Source organism: Loxodonta africana, chromosome 4, assembly GCF_030014295.1.
Source record: "Loxodonta africana isolate mLoxAfr1 chromosome 4, mLoxAfr1.hap2, whole genome shotgun sequence".
Lineage (NCBI taxonomy): Eukaryota > Metazoa > Chordata > Mammalia > Proboscidea > Elephantidae > Loxodonta > Loxodonta africana.
Window position 1 is genome coordinate 113,314,337 of NC_087345.1, and position 17,004 is coordinate 113,331,340.

Below are 17,004 nucleotides of genomic sequence, written 5' to 3' on the forward strand. Positions count from 1 at the left end.
CATAGCTTCTTGCTTTGTTTTGTTTTGATATGCCCAAATGGGTTGCTTGAGTAAGCTAGCTTGATTATTTTCGCCTTTGGAGCTCTGACATCCTGTCCCCAGATGGCTAGTGCCGTTATCAGGTATATCAGTCTAGGAGTCCATTCACTTTTCTTGTATGAATTCAGCTCAGGTGTCCACGTGGCTGATCATCAAGTGCGTGGTACAGGCTCTTTCTTACAGTCTTAGAGGGGCAGGGGTGATTGGTCTAGGTACCGGTATCTGGTTGCAGCAGTGGATCATGCTTTGAACTAGGCAGGGGGCTGAGAATCATCCCCCAAGTGTCTCTGAGGAAAGCATGTCCTATTCCCTAGAGTGTACAGGCGGTGGGTTCTGCAGACAGACCATGGACACCAAATATCTTTGGTTATAAGGACTGGGAGGTACCAGTTATCCTTGGACCCCTGTCACAGGTGGCTGGGTGACTTGAGTGGGGCCATCAGTCCTTAGGCCCCTGATGTGGGTAGGTGAGGACCCTGTTTAATAGGCAAAGTGGTGTCAAACATCAAACACCCACCTCTCTACCACACAGCTGAAACAGTTATAGTCTGCCAACAAGGGCCTATTCTGAAATGGGCCCACACAGGTCCATGCAGAGGGGAAAGGTACTCAAAGTCCGTGGACCATTTATGCCTGGACAGGAGCCCCTTCTGTCCTGAGCTACCCCGGTTAGTGGAGCTGACAAATTATCTTTTCCCCCAGTTGCAAATTTATTCCTTCTCCAGGGCCTGGAGGATGGCTCTAGGCACTCAACAGGACCTATCTCAGGCCCAGGGAAATCAACAGCCACTGAAGCCAGCTTGGGTGTGGGGGACACAGTAAAATATACGCAAGTACTTAGATTTTGCCAAGAACGCCATTTTTCTCTTGTTCCAGAGGTGTGAGTAGGCTATGTGGCTGGCTGCTTCTCCCCGAGGAAGCTGCAGCCAAATGCTAGTACCAGCCTAACACAGCCGCTCCCAGGAATGGTGCCTGAGGGCTCCCAGCGATTCAGGTCTAGAAGCTCCTCTCCACTTCAGAACTGTCTCTTCCTCCCCCTGCCCCTCAGTTCATTTTCCAACCTTGCCTGTGATGTTCAGGGCTTCTGTTGTTGTCGTTAGGTGCCGTGAGTCAGTTCCAAATTATAGTAGCCCTATATGCACAACAGCACGAAACACTGCCCGGTCCTGAGCCATCCTTACAATCACTATTATGCTCAAGCTCATTGTTGCAGCCACTGTGTCAATCCACCTCATTGAGGGTCTTCCTCTTTTCCGCTGACCCTGTACTCTGCCAAGCACGATGTCCTTCTCCAGGGACTGATCCCTCCAGACAACATGTCCAAAGTATGTAAGACGCAGTCTCACCATCCTTGCCTCTAAGAAGCATTCTGGCTATACTTCCTCTAAGACAGATTTGTTCATTCTTTTGGCAGTCCATGGTATATTCAATATTCTTCGTCAACACAACAATTAAAAGGCATCAATTCTTCTTCGGTCTTCTGTATTCATTGTCCAGCTTTCACATGCATATGATGCAATTGAAAAAATACCATGGCTTGGGTCAGGTGCACCTTAGTCTTCAAGGTGGCATCTTTGCTCTTCAACACTTTAAAGAGGTCCTTTGCAGCAGATTTACCCAATGCAATGTGTCTTTTGATTTCTTGACTGCTGCTTCCATGGCTGTTGATTGTGGATCCAAGTAAAATGAAATCCTTGACAACTTCAATCTTTTCAGGGCTTGTAGCTTGTCATAAATATACTCATTTCACTTGTTTTTTTTTTTTTTTTTTTGGTCTTTGTTGTAAGAGGGCTCACCAGAAGCATCTGTCTATTCTGCCATCTTGGCTCCACCTCAGATTATATTTTTTTAACATATTAAACTCCCATTGATCATTTCTTCTTGAGTATGTTAAAGATGTAGGTTTATTCACTGAAATTTGTAGACCCAAAATACATGAGGCAATGCATCACAGATGCATGTGCAGGGATCAATGGAAATGCTGTGTTGATGCAATGCATTCACTGCAATTTTGCACAGCACGTTGAGCCATGGATTGCTAATGTGGACAAACACGTTAAGTATATCATATAATGTCATTGAGCATATCATGTACTGTAATTTAATATAAACAAACCACTGATTATATATATTTAATAACATTTCCGTATTTTTATGACCACTACATATCATTGTGGAAACCCTGGTGGCATAGCGGCCAAGAGTGCAGCTGCTAACGAAAAGGTCAGCTGTTTGAATCCACCAGGCACCCCCTGGAAACCCTATAGAGCAGCTCTACTCTGTCCTACAGGATCACTATGAGTCAAAATCGACTCAATGGCAACAGGTTTGGTTTTCTGTGTTTTTATATATTACATATATTGTTATTATTCCCATCATCATCATCACATCTAGTTTTGGTAGTAAATGTAGAGAATGGGTAGGGTGACTATTAATGCTCAGATTATGACAACATAATCAATAATTATTCAATCAACAGTAAGTATTCAGCACTATGCTAAAACCTATGCTAACTATTGGAAAATACAAGAGTTTATATTCTCATTAAGAAGCTTTGAGGTAGCATGCCTGAAGCAAAAGGGAACAATATAATTAAGCAATAAAGCACATTTTGTGATCAGTTAGTAGGTCAACAAATGTTACTTGAGTGCCTACTCCACACCAGTCACAGTTCTGCGTATTGAGTATATAGCAGCAAATAACACAGAAATAGTATGCGCTTTTAGGAAGCTTGCCTTCTAATGAGGAGAGAGACACAGACACTAAACACATGAACAAAATACGTAAACAAGATCATTTCAGGTATAAATAAGACTTGTGAAGAGCATAAAAAGGGAGAATATAGTAGAAAGGGACAATAGATACTGATTAGCTAGAGTAAGCTAGAGTACAAATGGTAAATTATCAGAATAATGGTTTTTGAAGTTTTTATTAGCAGTGGATGACTTTCCTCAAATGAAATCCCATGTGCAAGTCTAACATTGTAAGTTAACTGAAAACTCTGCTACTGTGAGGAAACCTCAATGATCTACAGGCCTGAATTTGAAAACCAATTTGACTGAGGAAGGGAAAGGTGTATTAATGAAGACTGTTTCCTAGATCTAAGACCTGAGCTGGGCCTTAAAGAATATATATAGAAATTAAACTGATCAATGAAAAATAAGAAATAATTGCAGGTGTTAATGGTTATCATTCATTGAGCACCTATTGCACACAAAGCACAATCTTGCAAGACAATCGCTATTATTTTAATTTTACCAATAAGAAAACTAGGGCTCAGAGAGTTTAAGTGAGTTGCCAAGACCACACAGCTAGTGAGCGTCAGAGCTGGGGTGCAAGTCTGTCTGTCTGCAAAATTTATGCTCTTTCCAGCAGCATGTTGCTGTTGTCCAGAAACACTGACCTTCCTAGATGAAGGGCATTAGAGAGCAGGTGTTAAATAAAGTGAAACAGAAAGGTCAAAGAGAGATTAATTTAGGTTTGAAATGTCAGGGAGAGAGTCTAACACTTAATGAGGTATGGATGAAGACTAAAATGATTAAAAAAGAATTTCCAAGAAAATCTGAGATGGACTGAAGAGGAGAAAAGAGACAGGGATACCAGCCAGGAGACTAACCAAAGCATGAGACAAACAGGATATGGTCTAGGGTAAAGGCATTCAGACAGGCAAAAAGGTTTCATGGAAAAATGGAAGGAAAATAAATACAGGCTGGTTTTCTGTCTGGAGTATTTTCAAGTAACAGAGTCTGGATGTATGCTCCAATCTTAAATAACTACAAGACAGGACAATTAGGAGCATAAGACTATGATGCCTGACAGAAGGAAAACAAATAAGGAGGGCCCTTAGATTTCTTCAGATTTTAGATTTCAGAGTCTCAGAGACCTATGGTACTCCATCAAGTCTATTAAAGTACACAAAATAAGAGTCCAAAAAAGGAGATAGATGAAGCAGAAAAAAATACTTGAATAAATACTAGCTGAAAACTTGATGAAAAATACTAACCTACACATTGAAGAAGCTCAAAGAACTTCAAGTAAAAGAAACTCAAAAAGATCCACACTGAGGCACATCATAATCAAACTGTCAAAAGACAAAGAGAGAACCTTGAAAGGAGCAAGGGGCCCATTATATACAAAGGATCTTCAATAATATTAACAACTGATTTCTCATCAGAAACTATGGAGGCCAGAAGGCAGTGGATGACTTATTCAACACTGTGAAAGAAAAACACTGCCAACCAAGAATTCTATATCCAGGAAAAAATATCCTTTGATAATTAAAGAGAATATAAGATATTTACAGATAAACTAAATTGAGGTAATCCATTACTAGCAAATCTCCCCTGCAAGAAATACCATAGGAAGTCCTTCAGTGGGAAATTAAAAGACACTAGACAGTAGCATGGCACAGTGGTTAAGAGCTTGGCTGCTAATCAAAGATTGGCAGTTCGAATCTACCAGCTGCTCCTTGGAAACCCTATAGGGGAGTTCTACTCTGTTCTATAGAGTTGCTATGAGTTGGAATCAACTCAAAGACAATGTTTAGGATTTTTTGGTTAGACAGTGGCACAAACTCACATGAAAAGATGAAAAGCACCAGTAAAGGTAACTACATAAAAACCTGTTGCCATTGAGTCAATTCCAACTTATAGCAACCCTATAAGACAGAGTAGAACTGCCCCAAGGAGTTTCCAAGGAGCGCCTGGTGGATTCAAACGGCTGACCTTTTAGTTAGCAGCTGTAGCACTTAACTGCTACACCGCCAGGGTTTCCAAAGGTAACTACATACATAAATGTAAAAAGCACTGCCTTTTTTTTTAGTCATCTAGTGCTGTCATAACAGAAATACCACAAGTAGATGGCCTTAACAAAGAGAAATTTATTTCTTTCCAGTAAAGTAGGCTAAAAGTCCAAATTCAAGGCATCGGCTCCAAGGGAAGGCTTTCTCTCTCTGTTGGCTCTAGAGGAAGGTCTTTTTCCTCAATATTCCCATGGTCAAGAAGCTTCTCAGGCACAGAGACCCCAGGTCCAAAGGATGCGTCCTGCTTCTGGTGCTGCTTTCTTGGTGGTATGATGTCCCCAACTCTCTGCTTGCTTCCCTTTCCTTTTATCTCTTGAGAGATAAAAGGTGGTGCAGGCCACGCCCCAGGAAAACTCCCTTTACGTTGGATCAGGGAGGTGACCTGGGTAAGGGTGGTGTTACAATCCCACCCTAATCCTTTTAACCGTGGGGAAAGATTATGATTTATAGCACATAGGAAAATCACAAAATGGAGGACAACCACACATGGCCTAACCAAGCTGATACAGTTTTGGGGGTACCTAATTCAATCCATGATAAGCACTATGAATATATTTTTGTTTGTAAAAATTTCTCTTATATTTGATTTATGAGACAACTGCATAAAGAAATATTTTTAAGTCTGTATAAAGATGTAATTTTTTTATTGCGCTTTCAATGAAAGTTTACAAATCAAGTCAGTCTCTCATACATACCTTGCTATGTACTCCTAGCTGCTCTCCCCCTAATGTGACAGCACACTCCTCTTTTCCACCCTGCGTTCCCTGTGTCCATTCAACTAGCTCCTGCCCCCCTCTGCCTTCTCATCTCATCTCCAGACAGAAGTTACCCACATAGTCTCATGTGTGTACTTGAGGCAAGAAGCACACCCCTCACTAGTATCATTTTCTGTCTTATAGTCCAGTCCAATCCCTGTCTGAAGAGTTGGCTTCGGAAATGGTTCCAGTCTTGGGCTAATAAAGGGTCCAGGGATCATGACTGTCAGGGTCCCTCCAGTCTCAGTCAGACCATTAAGCCTCGTCTTTTTATGAAAATTTGAGATCTGCAACCCACTGTTCTCCTGTTCCATCAGGGATTCACTGTTGTGTTCCCTGATAGGGCAGTGATTGGTGTTAGCCAGACACCATCTAGTTGTTCCGGTCTCAGGCTGATGCAGTCTCTGGTTTATGTGGCCCTTTCTGTCTCTTGGTAAAGATGCAATTTTTATGATATTGACAGCATAAAGGAAGAGGGGGGGAGAACTATACAGGAATAAAGTTTTTGTACACTTTTGAAATAAATTTGGTATTCATCCAAACAAGACTGTTATAAGTTAAAATGTTAATTATAATCCCCAGGAGAACCACTAAAAATTTTTAATTTTAGTAAAAGAAACAAGTGAATTAAAATGATAGACTAAAAAAAAACCAGTGCCATCAACTCGATAGGAAATATCTATTCAACACTAAAACAGGTAGTAATGAAGGAATGGAAGAACAAAAAAATAATACGACATATAGAAAACAAATGGTGAAATGCAGGGACAAATCCTATGTCAGTAATTACATTACACACTCCAATTAAAGGGCAGAGATGGGCAGAATGGGTGGGGGAAGAAACTGTTCAACAATATGCTGTCTATAAGATAAATATTTTAGATTCAAAGGCACAGATAGGTTGAAAAAGATGGAAAAATACACCACGCAGTAATCAAAAAGAGAGCTATACTAATATCAGATGAAATAGACTTTAAAACAAAATCGTTATTAGAGACAAATGAGGGCATTTTATAATGATAAAGGGTCAATCCATCAAAAACATATAACTATTATAAACACGTATTTACCTGACAAGAAAAAAACAAAATGCATGAAACAAAAACTTACAGAACTGAAAGGAAAAATAGACCATCCAACAATAAGTCTGAAGATTTAATACCCTACCTTTAATATGGATAGACAAGTAGACACGAGATCAAAAAGGAAATTGAAGATTTGAACAGCACCAACGTCATCTATCACCTGTGTCACAACAGCCTTCCAAGTCAGTCTCCCTGCATCCACTCTTAATCCCTGTATTGGTCTGGACTCTTTGGTGGCAAATGATGGATTCAATTCAAACTAAATTTGAAAAAAAAGGGGGGAAGGGGAATATATTCACTGGATCACATACCCAAGGAGGCGTGATTAGATATGATTAGGCCTAAGGGTTTGCCTAATTAATTCAGGGATCCATCTTTCTCTCCAACTCTTAGTTGTTCTTTCCTCTGTGTTGGTTTTATTCTCAGATAGCTCTCCCTAAATGATGGAAACGATTGCTGATCTTTTCCTTTCTGATATGACTTACAGCTAGAAATTCCAGAGAGATAGTGAGTGCCTCTTTCCTGAAAGTTTAAGCAGAAGTCCTAGTAAGAGTAATCATTAGTTTAATTTGGGTTGTGTGCCCATTCCTGAACCAAATACTGACCAGGAGAATACAATACTCTAAGTGGGTTATGTACCCGTCCTGCAATGGGGAATAAGGGAGAGTGAGCCCTACCTAAATCACATGGAAGGGATCCTCCACATGGAAGGGATTGCTCCACAGGCAAGGGGGTTCTGTTACCAGAGAAGGGGGAAAGGGAAAGTGTGCTAGGTGAACAAAAATGCTAACTACCAGAGTCCACTTCTACTCTCCTCATAGTAGCCACCAAAAACCAACCAAACCCATTGCCATCGAGTTGATTCTGACTCACAGAGACCGTATTGGACAGGGTAGAATTGCCCAGTAGGGTTTCCAAGGCTGTACTCTTTATGAAAGCAGACTGCCACATCTTTCTCCCACAGAGCAGCGTGGGTTGGAACCACTGACCTTTCGGTTAGCAGCCATGTGCTTTAACCACTATACCACCAGGGCTCCTTTTGTAGCAGCCAGAATTAATTTATTTTTTAAGTTAAACCTGATGTTATATCATTCTACTGCTTCAAACCTTTCAATGGCTTCCTAATTCAAAATCCCACTGATGGTCCAAACACCTTCCTGCTCTAAGCCTTGCCTACTTCACCAGACTATATTTGGGGTCACTTTCCGCTCATGCTCTGCTCCAGCCACCCCAGATTTTAGTTGGTTTCTTTTAACACATCATGCTTCGTCACAACTCAGGTCCTTTCTACAGGCTGTAGACACCCCTGGACACAACCAATCACGAGGTATCTAATCGTTTTCAGAGCTCAGCTCACACACTACTTCCTCAATGAAGTTTTCCTGACTGTCCAGAGTAGGTCAGATTTGCCCAGTTATACTCACTCATAGTACGTCTCCTTCACAGCATTTACCTCAGTTTTAAATCTATAATCGTTAAGGTAAATTATTGTTTAATACCTAATCCCTCCTGTCAGAATGTAAGCTACTTAAGAGTTGGAGCGATACCTATCTTACTCACCACTATTGTCCTAGCACCTGTCCCAGTGCCTAACACAAAGAAGGAACTCAATTTTTTCCTCCAATAAATGAATAAATTCGGTGAGGTACCAAAAATAGAGGGATAATAAATTTGGTTTTAGACAAATTGAATCTGAAATAATGACAAGGGTTAGAAAATTTATATTAGGCAGTTGGAAACATGGGAATATTTTCTTTAAAAAAAAAAAGACTCAATATCAAAAATGTCATTTGCTTCCTTAAATGAAGCCCGGGTCCATTCAGGAAATTTTTACCATCTACACACCTGGTACAAGTTTGACCCAAACTAAAATGCCAGCCACGGACAAAAAAGGAAGAAAAGAATAATGCATATGGCAACCTGAGGTTTTTTCAGTTTTATTTACATAGGTCATTCACCTTAGAAACCGAAGTCAGATTTAGAGGTTCAGACAAGGCCTGTTATGGGTACATTTTCTACTATCCTTTCCCTTGGTAAACAGCTTCTAAAGGCACTGAAAGCACAGACACAGAAGATTTTCTTTCTGAGAACAGCCCAGTATTCTGTGTCTTTTTAAATATCCTTTTCTCCTCCACACCCACTACTCGCTAAACACAAAGATTCTGCTTGTTTGGGGTTATTCTGAGCTTAAGGAGTACTTTCTTCTCAAGAGGTTAAAAAGTGTTTCTGTATTTTCCGTCCTTGGGTTGTGTGCAGGGGAAAGGAAAAAAAAAAAAAGGAAGAAAGAAACTATGACAGTTCACTGCCATTCAAAACAGTCCATCACTTTTCTTCTTATGTATTTTTCTTTATAATATTTAACAGAACGATGAGAGGCTAGAGTCCTAGAATTTTCAGGTGTGTCAGTTCTTTAATAATGAAAAATGAGAATCATGTTTTCAAAAACCAATTTTGATTGTAAAATACAGATATTTGGCTAATGTTTTTTGAATATCAAATATCCAAACTTAAAGGAAAAAATGGAGAGGAGGAAAAGCACAAGAGAAAGAGAATAGCTATGCTTTAATTTTACGCCAAAGTTCAACCTAACTTTTACTAAATTAATAGTTTAGTAATAGTTTAGGTTGTCAGCAGCAAATGAAAAAACCTTACGACAAAGAAAAAAAGCAGATGAGAAACGCTTAGAAGATTAGGGTTGGGCTGGGAGGAAAAAATGAAAAGATGTGAGGTCTTCTTTGAAGCTCAGTTAGCTTATCCTCGGAGAATTTTCTCTATACACAAGCCATGTGTGTTGTCTAGCACACTTTTAAAGGGCAGCAGGAGAATAAAGACACATGAGCTGACAAGTAGGTGACCTGCTCAGTCACTCTTATCCACTTGCCCTCTCCATGTTGAACTGCCATCTTCTTCCTTTTTCTTGACTATTGTTCTAGGAAGAAAGAGTAGAGAGTTCATTTGACACTGAAGGCCAAACCATCACCATAAGCACATCATATACATGCACAGCCTAAGGGTCAGAAATGGAAGGAGAATGGAGTCACCAGGAAGGTAGAAAATAACATGCTAAGCCAGCCCAGTACAGGACAAGGGGTCATATGGTGTCTGATTTTTCAGCATACCAGGACTGGTCCTGCGTTGTTCCAAACACACCCCTTGCCTGCTTATTAATGTCTGAAATTCCAACCTTAAAAAGCAAATTTTGTGGGTGGGGGGGGAACATTTGGTTAAATCCTTAAAAGTTTTACATATGATTGTAAACGTAGTCTTTTCAGAGAACAAGTTTTGACAGGTGTGCGAGGGTAAAGAAAAATAGTCGGGGGAGAGAGGATTTGTGAAAGTCCAAGGAGGAAGGTCAGGCTGTTGTTAGTCAATTCCCACCCAGGACGACCCCATGTGTGCAGAGTAGGGTTTTCAAGGCTGTGAACTTTCAGAAGCAGATCACACGCCTGTTTTCTGAGGTGCCTCTGGGTACGTTCAAACAGCCAACCTTTTGGTTAGCAGTCAAGTGCTTAGCCATTTGTGCCACCCAGAGAAGACCAACTTCTGACTGAAATGAGGACTGACCTTGGCTTAGGACTGGCTCTGATGTCCTCCTGTTTTCTGTCTCTGCTATTAAATCCAAAAGGTGGTACAAAGACATGGCTATTCTGTAAGACATGAACGCTAACAGATAAGCCATAACATTCCACTTACACATAATTGAGATTAAAATGTAAAGATAGTATAATAATTGCTATATGGGAAGTTGCTTCCTGTGAACCTGTAAATCCATCCCCAATAGCCAAAAGAGATAAAATTTCTCCTGGTTTCACACATCATAATAATGCCAACAAGGGTAATTTGGAAGTATCTACTAACAAATATCATATTCATAAACTACACCCATCTTTCAGAAGTAACAGTGTGATTGTGTAAAACTATGTATATAAGGATGTTCACTGCAAAATTTTGGAACAACATAAAAATCCATCAATCGAGGAATGGAATTCTACACCCCTGCAACTGACTGTTCCACAGTCAAAAAGGGAAAGAGAGAGCTATATATACTGACTTGGAAAGTTGTCTCAGATATGTTATTAAATGGAGAGAGTTAAATGGGGAGAGTTTCAGAACAAAATGTATAGCATCATCTAAAAGGCCATGGGACCTTATCTGGAATAAATGCCCAGTAGTAAAATGGCTGGGTCATACCCCCCCCAAAAAAAAACCCCAAAACTGTTGCCATCAAGTCGATTCCAACTCAGAGAGACGCTATAGGACAGGACAGAACTGCCCCATCGGGTTTCCAAGGAGCGGATGGTGGATTCGAACTGCTGACCTTTTGATTAGTAGCCAAGTTCTTAACCACTGTGCTACCAGCTCTCCGGTTGGGTCATATAGTAGCTGCATATTTAGTTTTTTAAGAACTACCATACTGTTTTCTAGTATGTGGACCATTTTCCTTTCCCACCAGCAATGTATGTTACCAGTCTGCATGTCCATTTTACAGTCCCACCAAATATATGAATTATCTGGTTTCTCTGCATTTCTCTACCTTTTTGTGTTGTCGATTTTTTATTTATAATTTTATTTATAAATTTTATAAATCAAAAAGTTATTCAATTATAATACAAAAATAAAATGCTTTTACTTCTACATTTTATCCTGAAAGGTGTACAGTTATACCTCATTGTGGTTTTAATTTCATGTGTTCATTTGCCATCCGTATATCCTCTTCAGTGAAATGTCATTTCATGTTTTTTGTCTATTTTCCAATTGGATTGTCATGGATTGAATTGTGTCCCTCCAACTTAGCTGGGCCATGATTCTCAGTATTGTGTGACTGTCCACCATTTTATGTGATTTTCCTATATGTTATAAATCCTATCACTATGATGTAATAAGATGGATTAGCGGCAGGTATCTTGATGAGGTCCACAAGATTAGGTAGTGTCTTAAACCAACCTCTTTTAAGATATAAAAGAGAGAAGCAAGCAGAGAGATATGGGGACCTCATAGGACCAAGAAAGTGCCAGGAGCAGATAGCGTCCTTTGGTCCTGAGGTTCCTGTGCTGAGATGCTCCCAGACCAAGGAAAGATTGATGACACGGACCTTCCTCCAGAGCTGACAGAGAAATCCTCCTCCTGGAGCTGATGCCCTCCCTGAATTTGGACTTTTAGCCTACTAGGCTGTGACAGAATAAATTCCTCTTTGTTGAAGCCATTCAATTGTAGTATTTCTGTTACAGCAACACTAGATGACTAAGACAGGTTGTTTTTTTACTATTGTTTGAGAGTTCTTTAGATATTTTAGATACTAGTCCTTTTTGGGGTATGTGGTGAGCAAATATTTTCTCATACGCTGCCTCTTATATTTTTATTCTCTTAATTGGGTGTTTTGCAAAGCAATTTTTTTTAACTTTGATGAAGTCCAATTTTATCAAATTTTCCTATTATGGATTGTGATTTTGATGTCAAGTCTTAAGAACCTTTTGCCTAGCCCTAGGTCCCAAAGTGGAGCCCTGGTTGTACAATCGTTAAAGCATTTGGTTGCTAACCAAAAGACTGACGATTTGAACTCACCAGCTCCTCTGCAGTAGAAAGATGTGGCCGTCTACTTCTGCAACAATTACAGCCTTGGAAACCCTGTAGGACAGTTCTACCATGTCCTATGGGGTCACTATGAGTTGGAATCCACTCAACAGCAATGGGTTTGGTTTGGCTTAGGTCCCAAAGACTTTCTCTTATGTTTTTTCTAAAAGTTTTGTAGTTTTACATCTTACATTTAACTCCATTATCCATTTTGAGTTAATTTTTGTGTAAGGTACAAGACTTAGGTCGAGGTTCACTTTTTGCCTATTGGTTGTCCAATTGCTCCAGCATCATGTGTTTTCTTCTGCCAATGGAGGCATTTCTTCTCCACTGAACTGCTTTTGTCCCTTTGTCAAAACTCAGTTGGGCATATTGTGGGGGTCTATTTCTGAATATGCTGTTTCACTAATCTATGGATCTCTCTCTCCATCATTACCATATAGTGTTGATTACTGTAACTATGTAAGTCTTGGAATTGGGTAGACCGATCCCCCCTCCATTTTACTCTTTTTAAAAGTTGTTTTAACTATTCTTATTCCTTCCTTTTTTTTTTTTTTTTTTTTAGTTTCCAAGTGTTTGGAGACTTTCCTGCTGCTACTGATTTCTAGTTTGATTCCACTATGTTCAAAGAACAAACTCTATATAATTTCAATTCTTTTAAATTTTTTGACATTTGTTTTATGGCCCAGGATATGGCCTACCTTGCTATACGTTCTTTGGGCACTGGCACTTGAAAAGACTGTTTATTCTGCTGTTATTGAATGGAGTGTTCAACTCCATTGCTGTTGATTAGATTCTGTTGGTTGATGATGTCTTGAGTTCTTCTATATCCTTGCTAAATTTCAGTCTAGTTGTTCTGTCAATTGTTGAGGGAGGAATGTTGGAATCTTCAACTATAATTGTGCATTTGTCTATATCTCCTCTCAGTTCTCTCAGTTATTGCTTTACATATATTCCAGCTTTGTTGTTTGATGTACAGGTAGTCCCCAACCTACAATATATTTGAGTTATGACAAACCACACTTATGACCATCTGTTTAATTCTGTAAATCTTATTGTTAGTAATATGTACTACATACAACGTTGCAGTGCATAATTTGCTGCTGTTATCATTTGCAGATGCTCAATGTTGTGATTTACTGTTCAAAACACTGCCATATAGTAAGCTATGAAAACTAAAAAAAAAAAGAGGTATTCGACTTAAGTCAGAGCTGACTTAGAACAGAGTCATTTGAACAGAGTGCCATCATAAGTTGGAGACTACCAGCATACGCATTTAAGGTTGCTATGTCTTCTTGGTAGACTGACCCTTACGTGATTATATAAGGTCCCTCTCAGTCTCTGGTAATTTTCTTTCCTCAGAAGCCTACTTTATCCAATACGAATATAGCCACACCTGCTTTCCATTGACTAATTTTTGCATGATACATCTTTTTCCATCATTTTACTTTCAACCTGCCTATATCATTATATTTGAAGTGAGTTTCTTGTGAACAATATATAATTGGGTCATGTTTTTAATTCACTCTTCTAATTTCTGTCTTTTAATTGGTGTATTTAGCCACTTACATTTGCTATAATTATTAATATGTTAGGGTTTAAGTTTTCCATTTTATTTTTTGTTTTCTGTTAGTTCTTTGGTTTTCCTGTTTTCTTTTCCTGCCTTCCTGTGAATTACTTGAACATTTTTTAGAATTCAATTTTTGCTTATAGTGTTTTTGAGTATATCTCTTTGTATAGATCTATCTGTGGTTGTTTTAGGTATTACACCATGTATGTATAACTTATCACAGTCTAGGATGGCATCATTTTACCAGTTCAAGTGAAGTATAGATATTTTACTTCCTTTGATACACATTCACACTCCCACATTGTCTTAAATATTCTACATACATTTGGAATCATATTAGACACATTATAATTTTTGCTTCAATCATCAAACATAATTTAGAAAATTCAAGAGAAGGAAAGCCTATTGTATTTACTTATATTTTTGATTATCAAGAGTTTTCTTCCTTCTTAATATTTTGAGATTTCTTCTTTTATCATTTCCTTTGTGTTTAGAGAAATTGGTTTAGCCATTTTAGTTTTTTATTCTTTTAGGGTAGGTCTGTTCATGTAAAGTTCCCTTAGTTTTTCTTCACCTGAGAATGAGGCTTGATTTTTCCTTCATTTCTAAAGAATGTTTTTGCTGGGCATAGGATTCTGGGTTGACAGTTCTTTTCTTTCAGCACTTAAAAATATTGTCCCATTTCCTTCTGGACTCCATGGTTTCTGATGAGAAACCCCCCATCATTCAAATTGTTTTTCCCCTATAAAAAACAAAAAAGGGGCCGGGGGCCAAGATGGCGGACTAGGTGGATGCTACCGCGGATCCCTCTTGCAACAAAGACTCGGAAAAACAAGTGAATCGATCACATACATAACAATCTACGAACTCTGAACAACAAACACAGATTTAGAGACGGAGAACGAACAAATACGGGGAGACAGCGATTGTTTTCAGAGCCAGGAGCCAGCGTACCAGTCAGGTGACCTTCAGAGCCTGATTTGGGGCAGAGCCCAGGGGGGCAGACGGCGCAGACAAGGGGCCCAGCCCTAGCCCTCGAACTCATCCCGGGAGGGAGCCCAGCCGGTTTGCACGGGCGGCGTGGTGGCGCAGCCGGTAGGAGAAGTCCCCGGGAGGCAGTGACTGGTCTTGGAGCGGGGAGAGCAGCGTCCCAGCCGGGGAGCCATCCCGGTGTGGGGAGCGGGCGTGGCGCGAGCGCGGGGACCAGCTACACTCCCCTGAATTGACCCCGGGGGGGCCCAGCCATTCGCGCAGGCGGCGACCACCCGGTTCGCACGAGCAGCACGGCGGCACAGCCGGTGGGAGAAGTCCCCGGAAGGCAGTGACAGGTCTTGGAGCGGGGAGAGCAGCGTGCCAGCCAGGGAGCCGTCCCGCCGGGATTTTGGCGGGCGCGGGCTGGGCGTGAGCGCGGGGTGCAGCTCCATCCCCCTGAATTGACCCCAGGGCGGTCCCAACCGGTTCGCGCGGGCCCAGCCGGTTCGCGCGGCGGCTTGGCGGCACAGCCGGTGGAAGAAGTCCCCGGGAGGCAGTGGCTGGTCTTGGAGCAGGGGGAGCGGTGTCCCAGCCAGGACGTGCAATCGCGGCTCAGGCGCGGGGAGCTGCTCCACTCTCCTGAGCTGACCCTGGCGGGGGGAGCCCACCCGGTTCACGGGAGCGTCGCGCGACGCGGCTGGCAGGAGGGGTGTCCCCGGGAGGCAGCGACTGATTTTGGAGTCGGGAGTGCGCCATCCCAGTAGGGGAGCCTTAACCTTGGGGGTGGGGCTGACAGCAGAGGATCTGACCGTGACGCCAGCGGGCCAGACCCCCCGGGGGCAATCTCCACACAGCCAGTACATATAGGCGACGCGCCCTGCAGAAATCTCAGATATAATAGTCATTCCAAGTAAGACAAGCAACTCTGGCTATATTCTGAGGTGCTACTCTCCTAGCTCTCTGATCCCTCCCCCACCCTCCCCAGGTGGCTCCATTAACATCCGAATAGCCTGAGCCAGAGGGAGAACTCTGATAGGGAACTGACTGCATTTTTTTTTTTAGCGGATTTTCTGGAAAAACTAGTTTCCCAGTGATGGCTCGGAGACGCAGTCCATATCAAACCACATAAAGAAGCAGACCATGACAGCTTCTCCAACCCCCCAAACAAAAGAATCAAAATCTTTCCCAAATGAAGATACAATCCTGGAATTATCAGATACAGAATATAAAAAACTAATTTACAGAATGCTTAAAGACATCACAAATGAAATTAGGCAAACTGCAGAAAAAGCCAAGGAACACACTGATAAAACTGTTGAAGAACTCAAAAAGATTATTCAAGAACATACTGGAAAAATTAATAAGTTGCAAGAATCCACAGAGAGACAGCATGTAGAAATCCAAAAGATTAACAATAAAATTACAGAATTAGACAATGCAATAGGAAGTCAGAGGAGCAGACTCGAGCAACTAGAATGTAGACTGGGACATCTGGAGGACCAGGGAATCAACACCAACATAGCTGAAAAAAAATCAGATAAAAGAATTTAAAAAAATGAAGAAACCCTAAGAATCATGTGGGACTCTATCAAGAAGGATGACTTGCGAGTGATTGGAGTCCCAGAACAGGGAGGGGGGACAGAAAACACAGAGAAAATAGTTGAAGAACTCCTGACACAAAACTTCCCTGACATCATGAAAGACGAAAGGATGTCTATCCAAGATGCTCATCGAACCCCATTTAAGATTGATCCAAAAAGAAAAACACCAAGACATATTATCATCAAACTTGCCAAAACCAAAGATAAACAGAAAATTTTAAAAGCAGCCAGGGAGAAAAGAGAGGTTTCCTTCAAGGGAGAATCAATAAGAATAAGTTCAGACTACTCAGCGGAAACCATGCAGGCAAGAAGGGAATGGGACGACGTATACAGAGCACTGAACGAGAAAAACTGCCAACCAAGGATCATATATCCAGCAAAACTCTCTCTGAAATATGAAGGAGAAATTAAGATATTTACAGATAAACACAAGTTTAGAGAATTTGCAAAAACCAAACCAAGGCTACAAGAAATGCTAAAGGAGATTGTTTGGTCAGATGACCAATAATATCAGGTACCAGCACAATACAAGGTCACAAAACACAACGTCCTGATTTCAACTCAAATAGGGAAAGCACAAAAACAAACAAATTAAGATTAATTCTAAAAA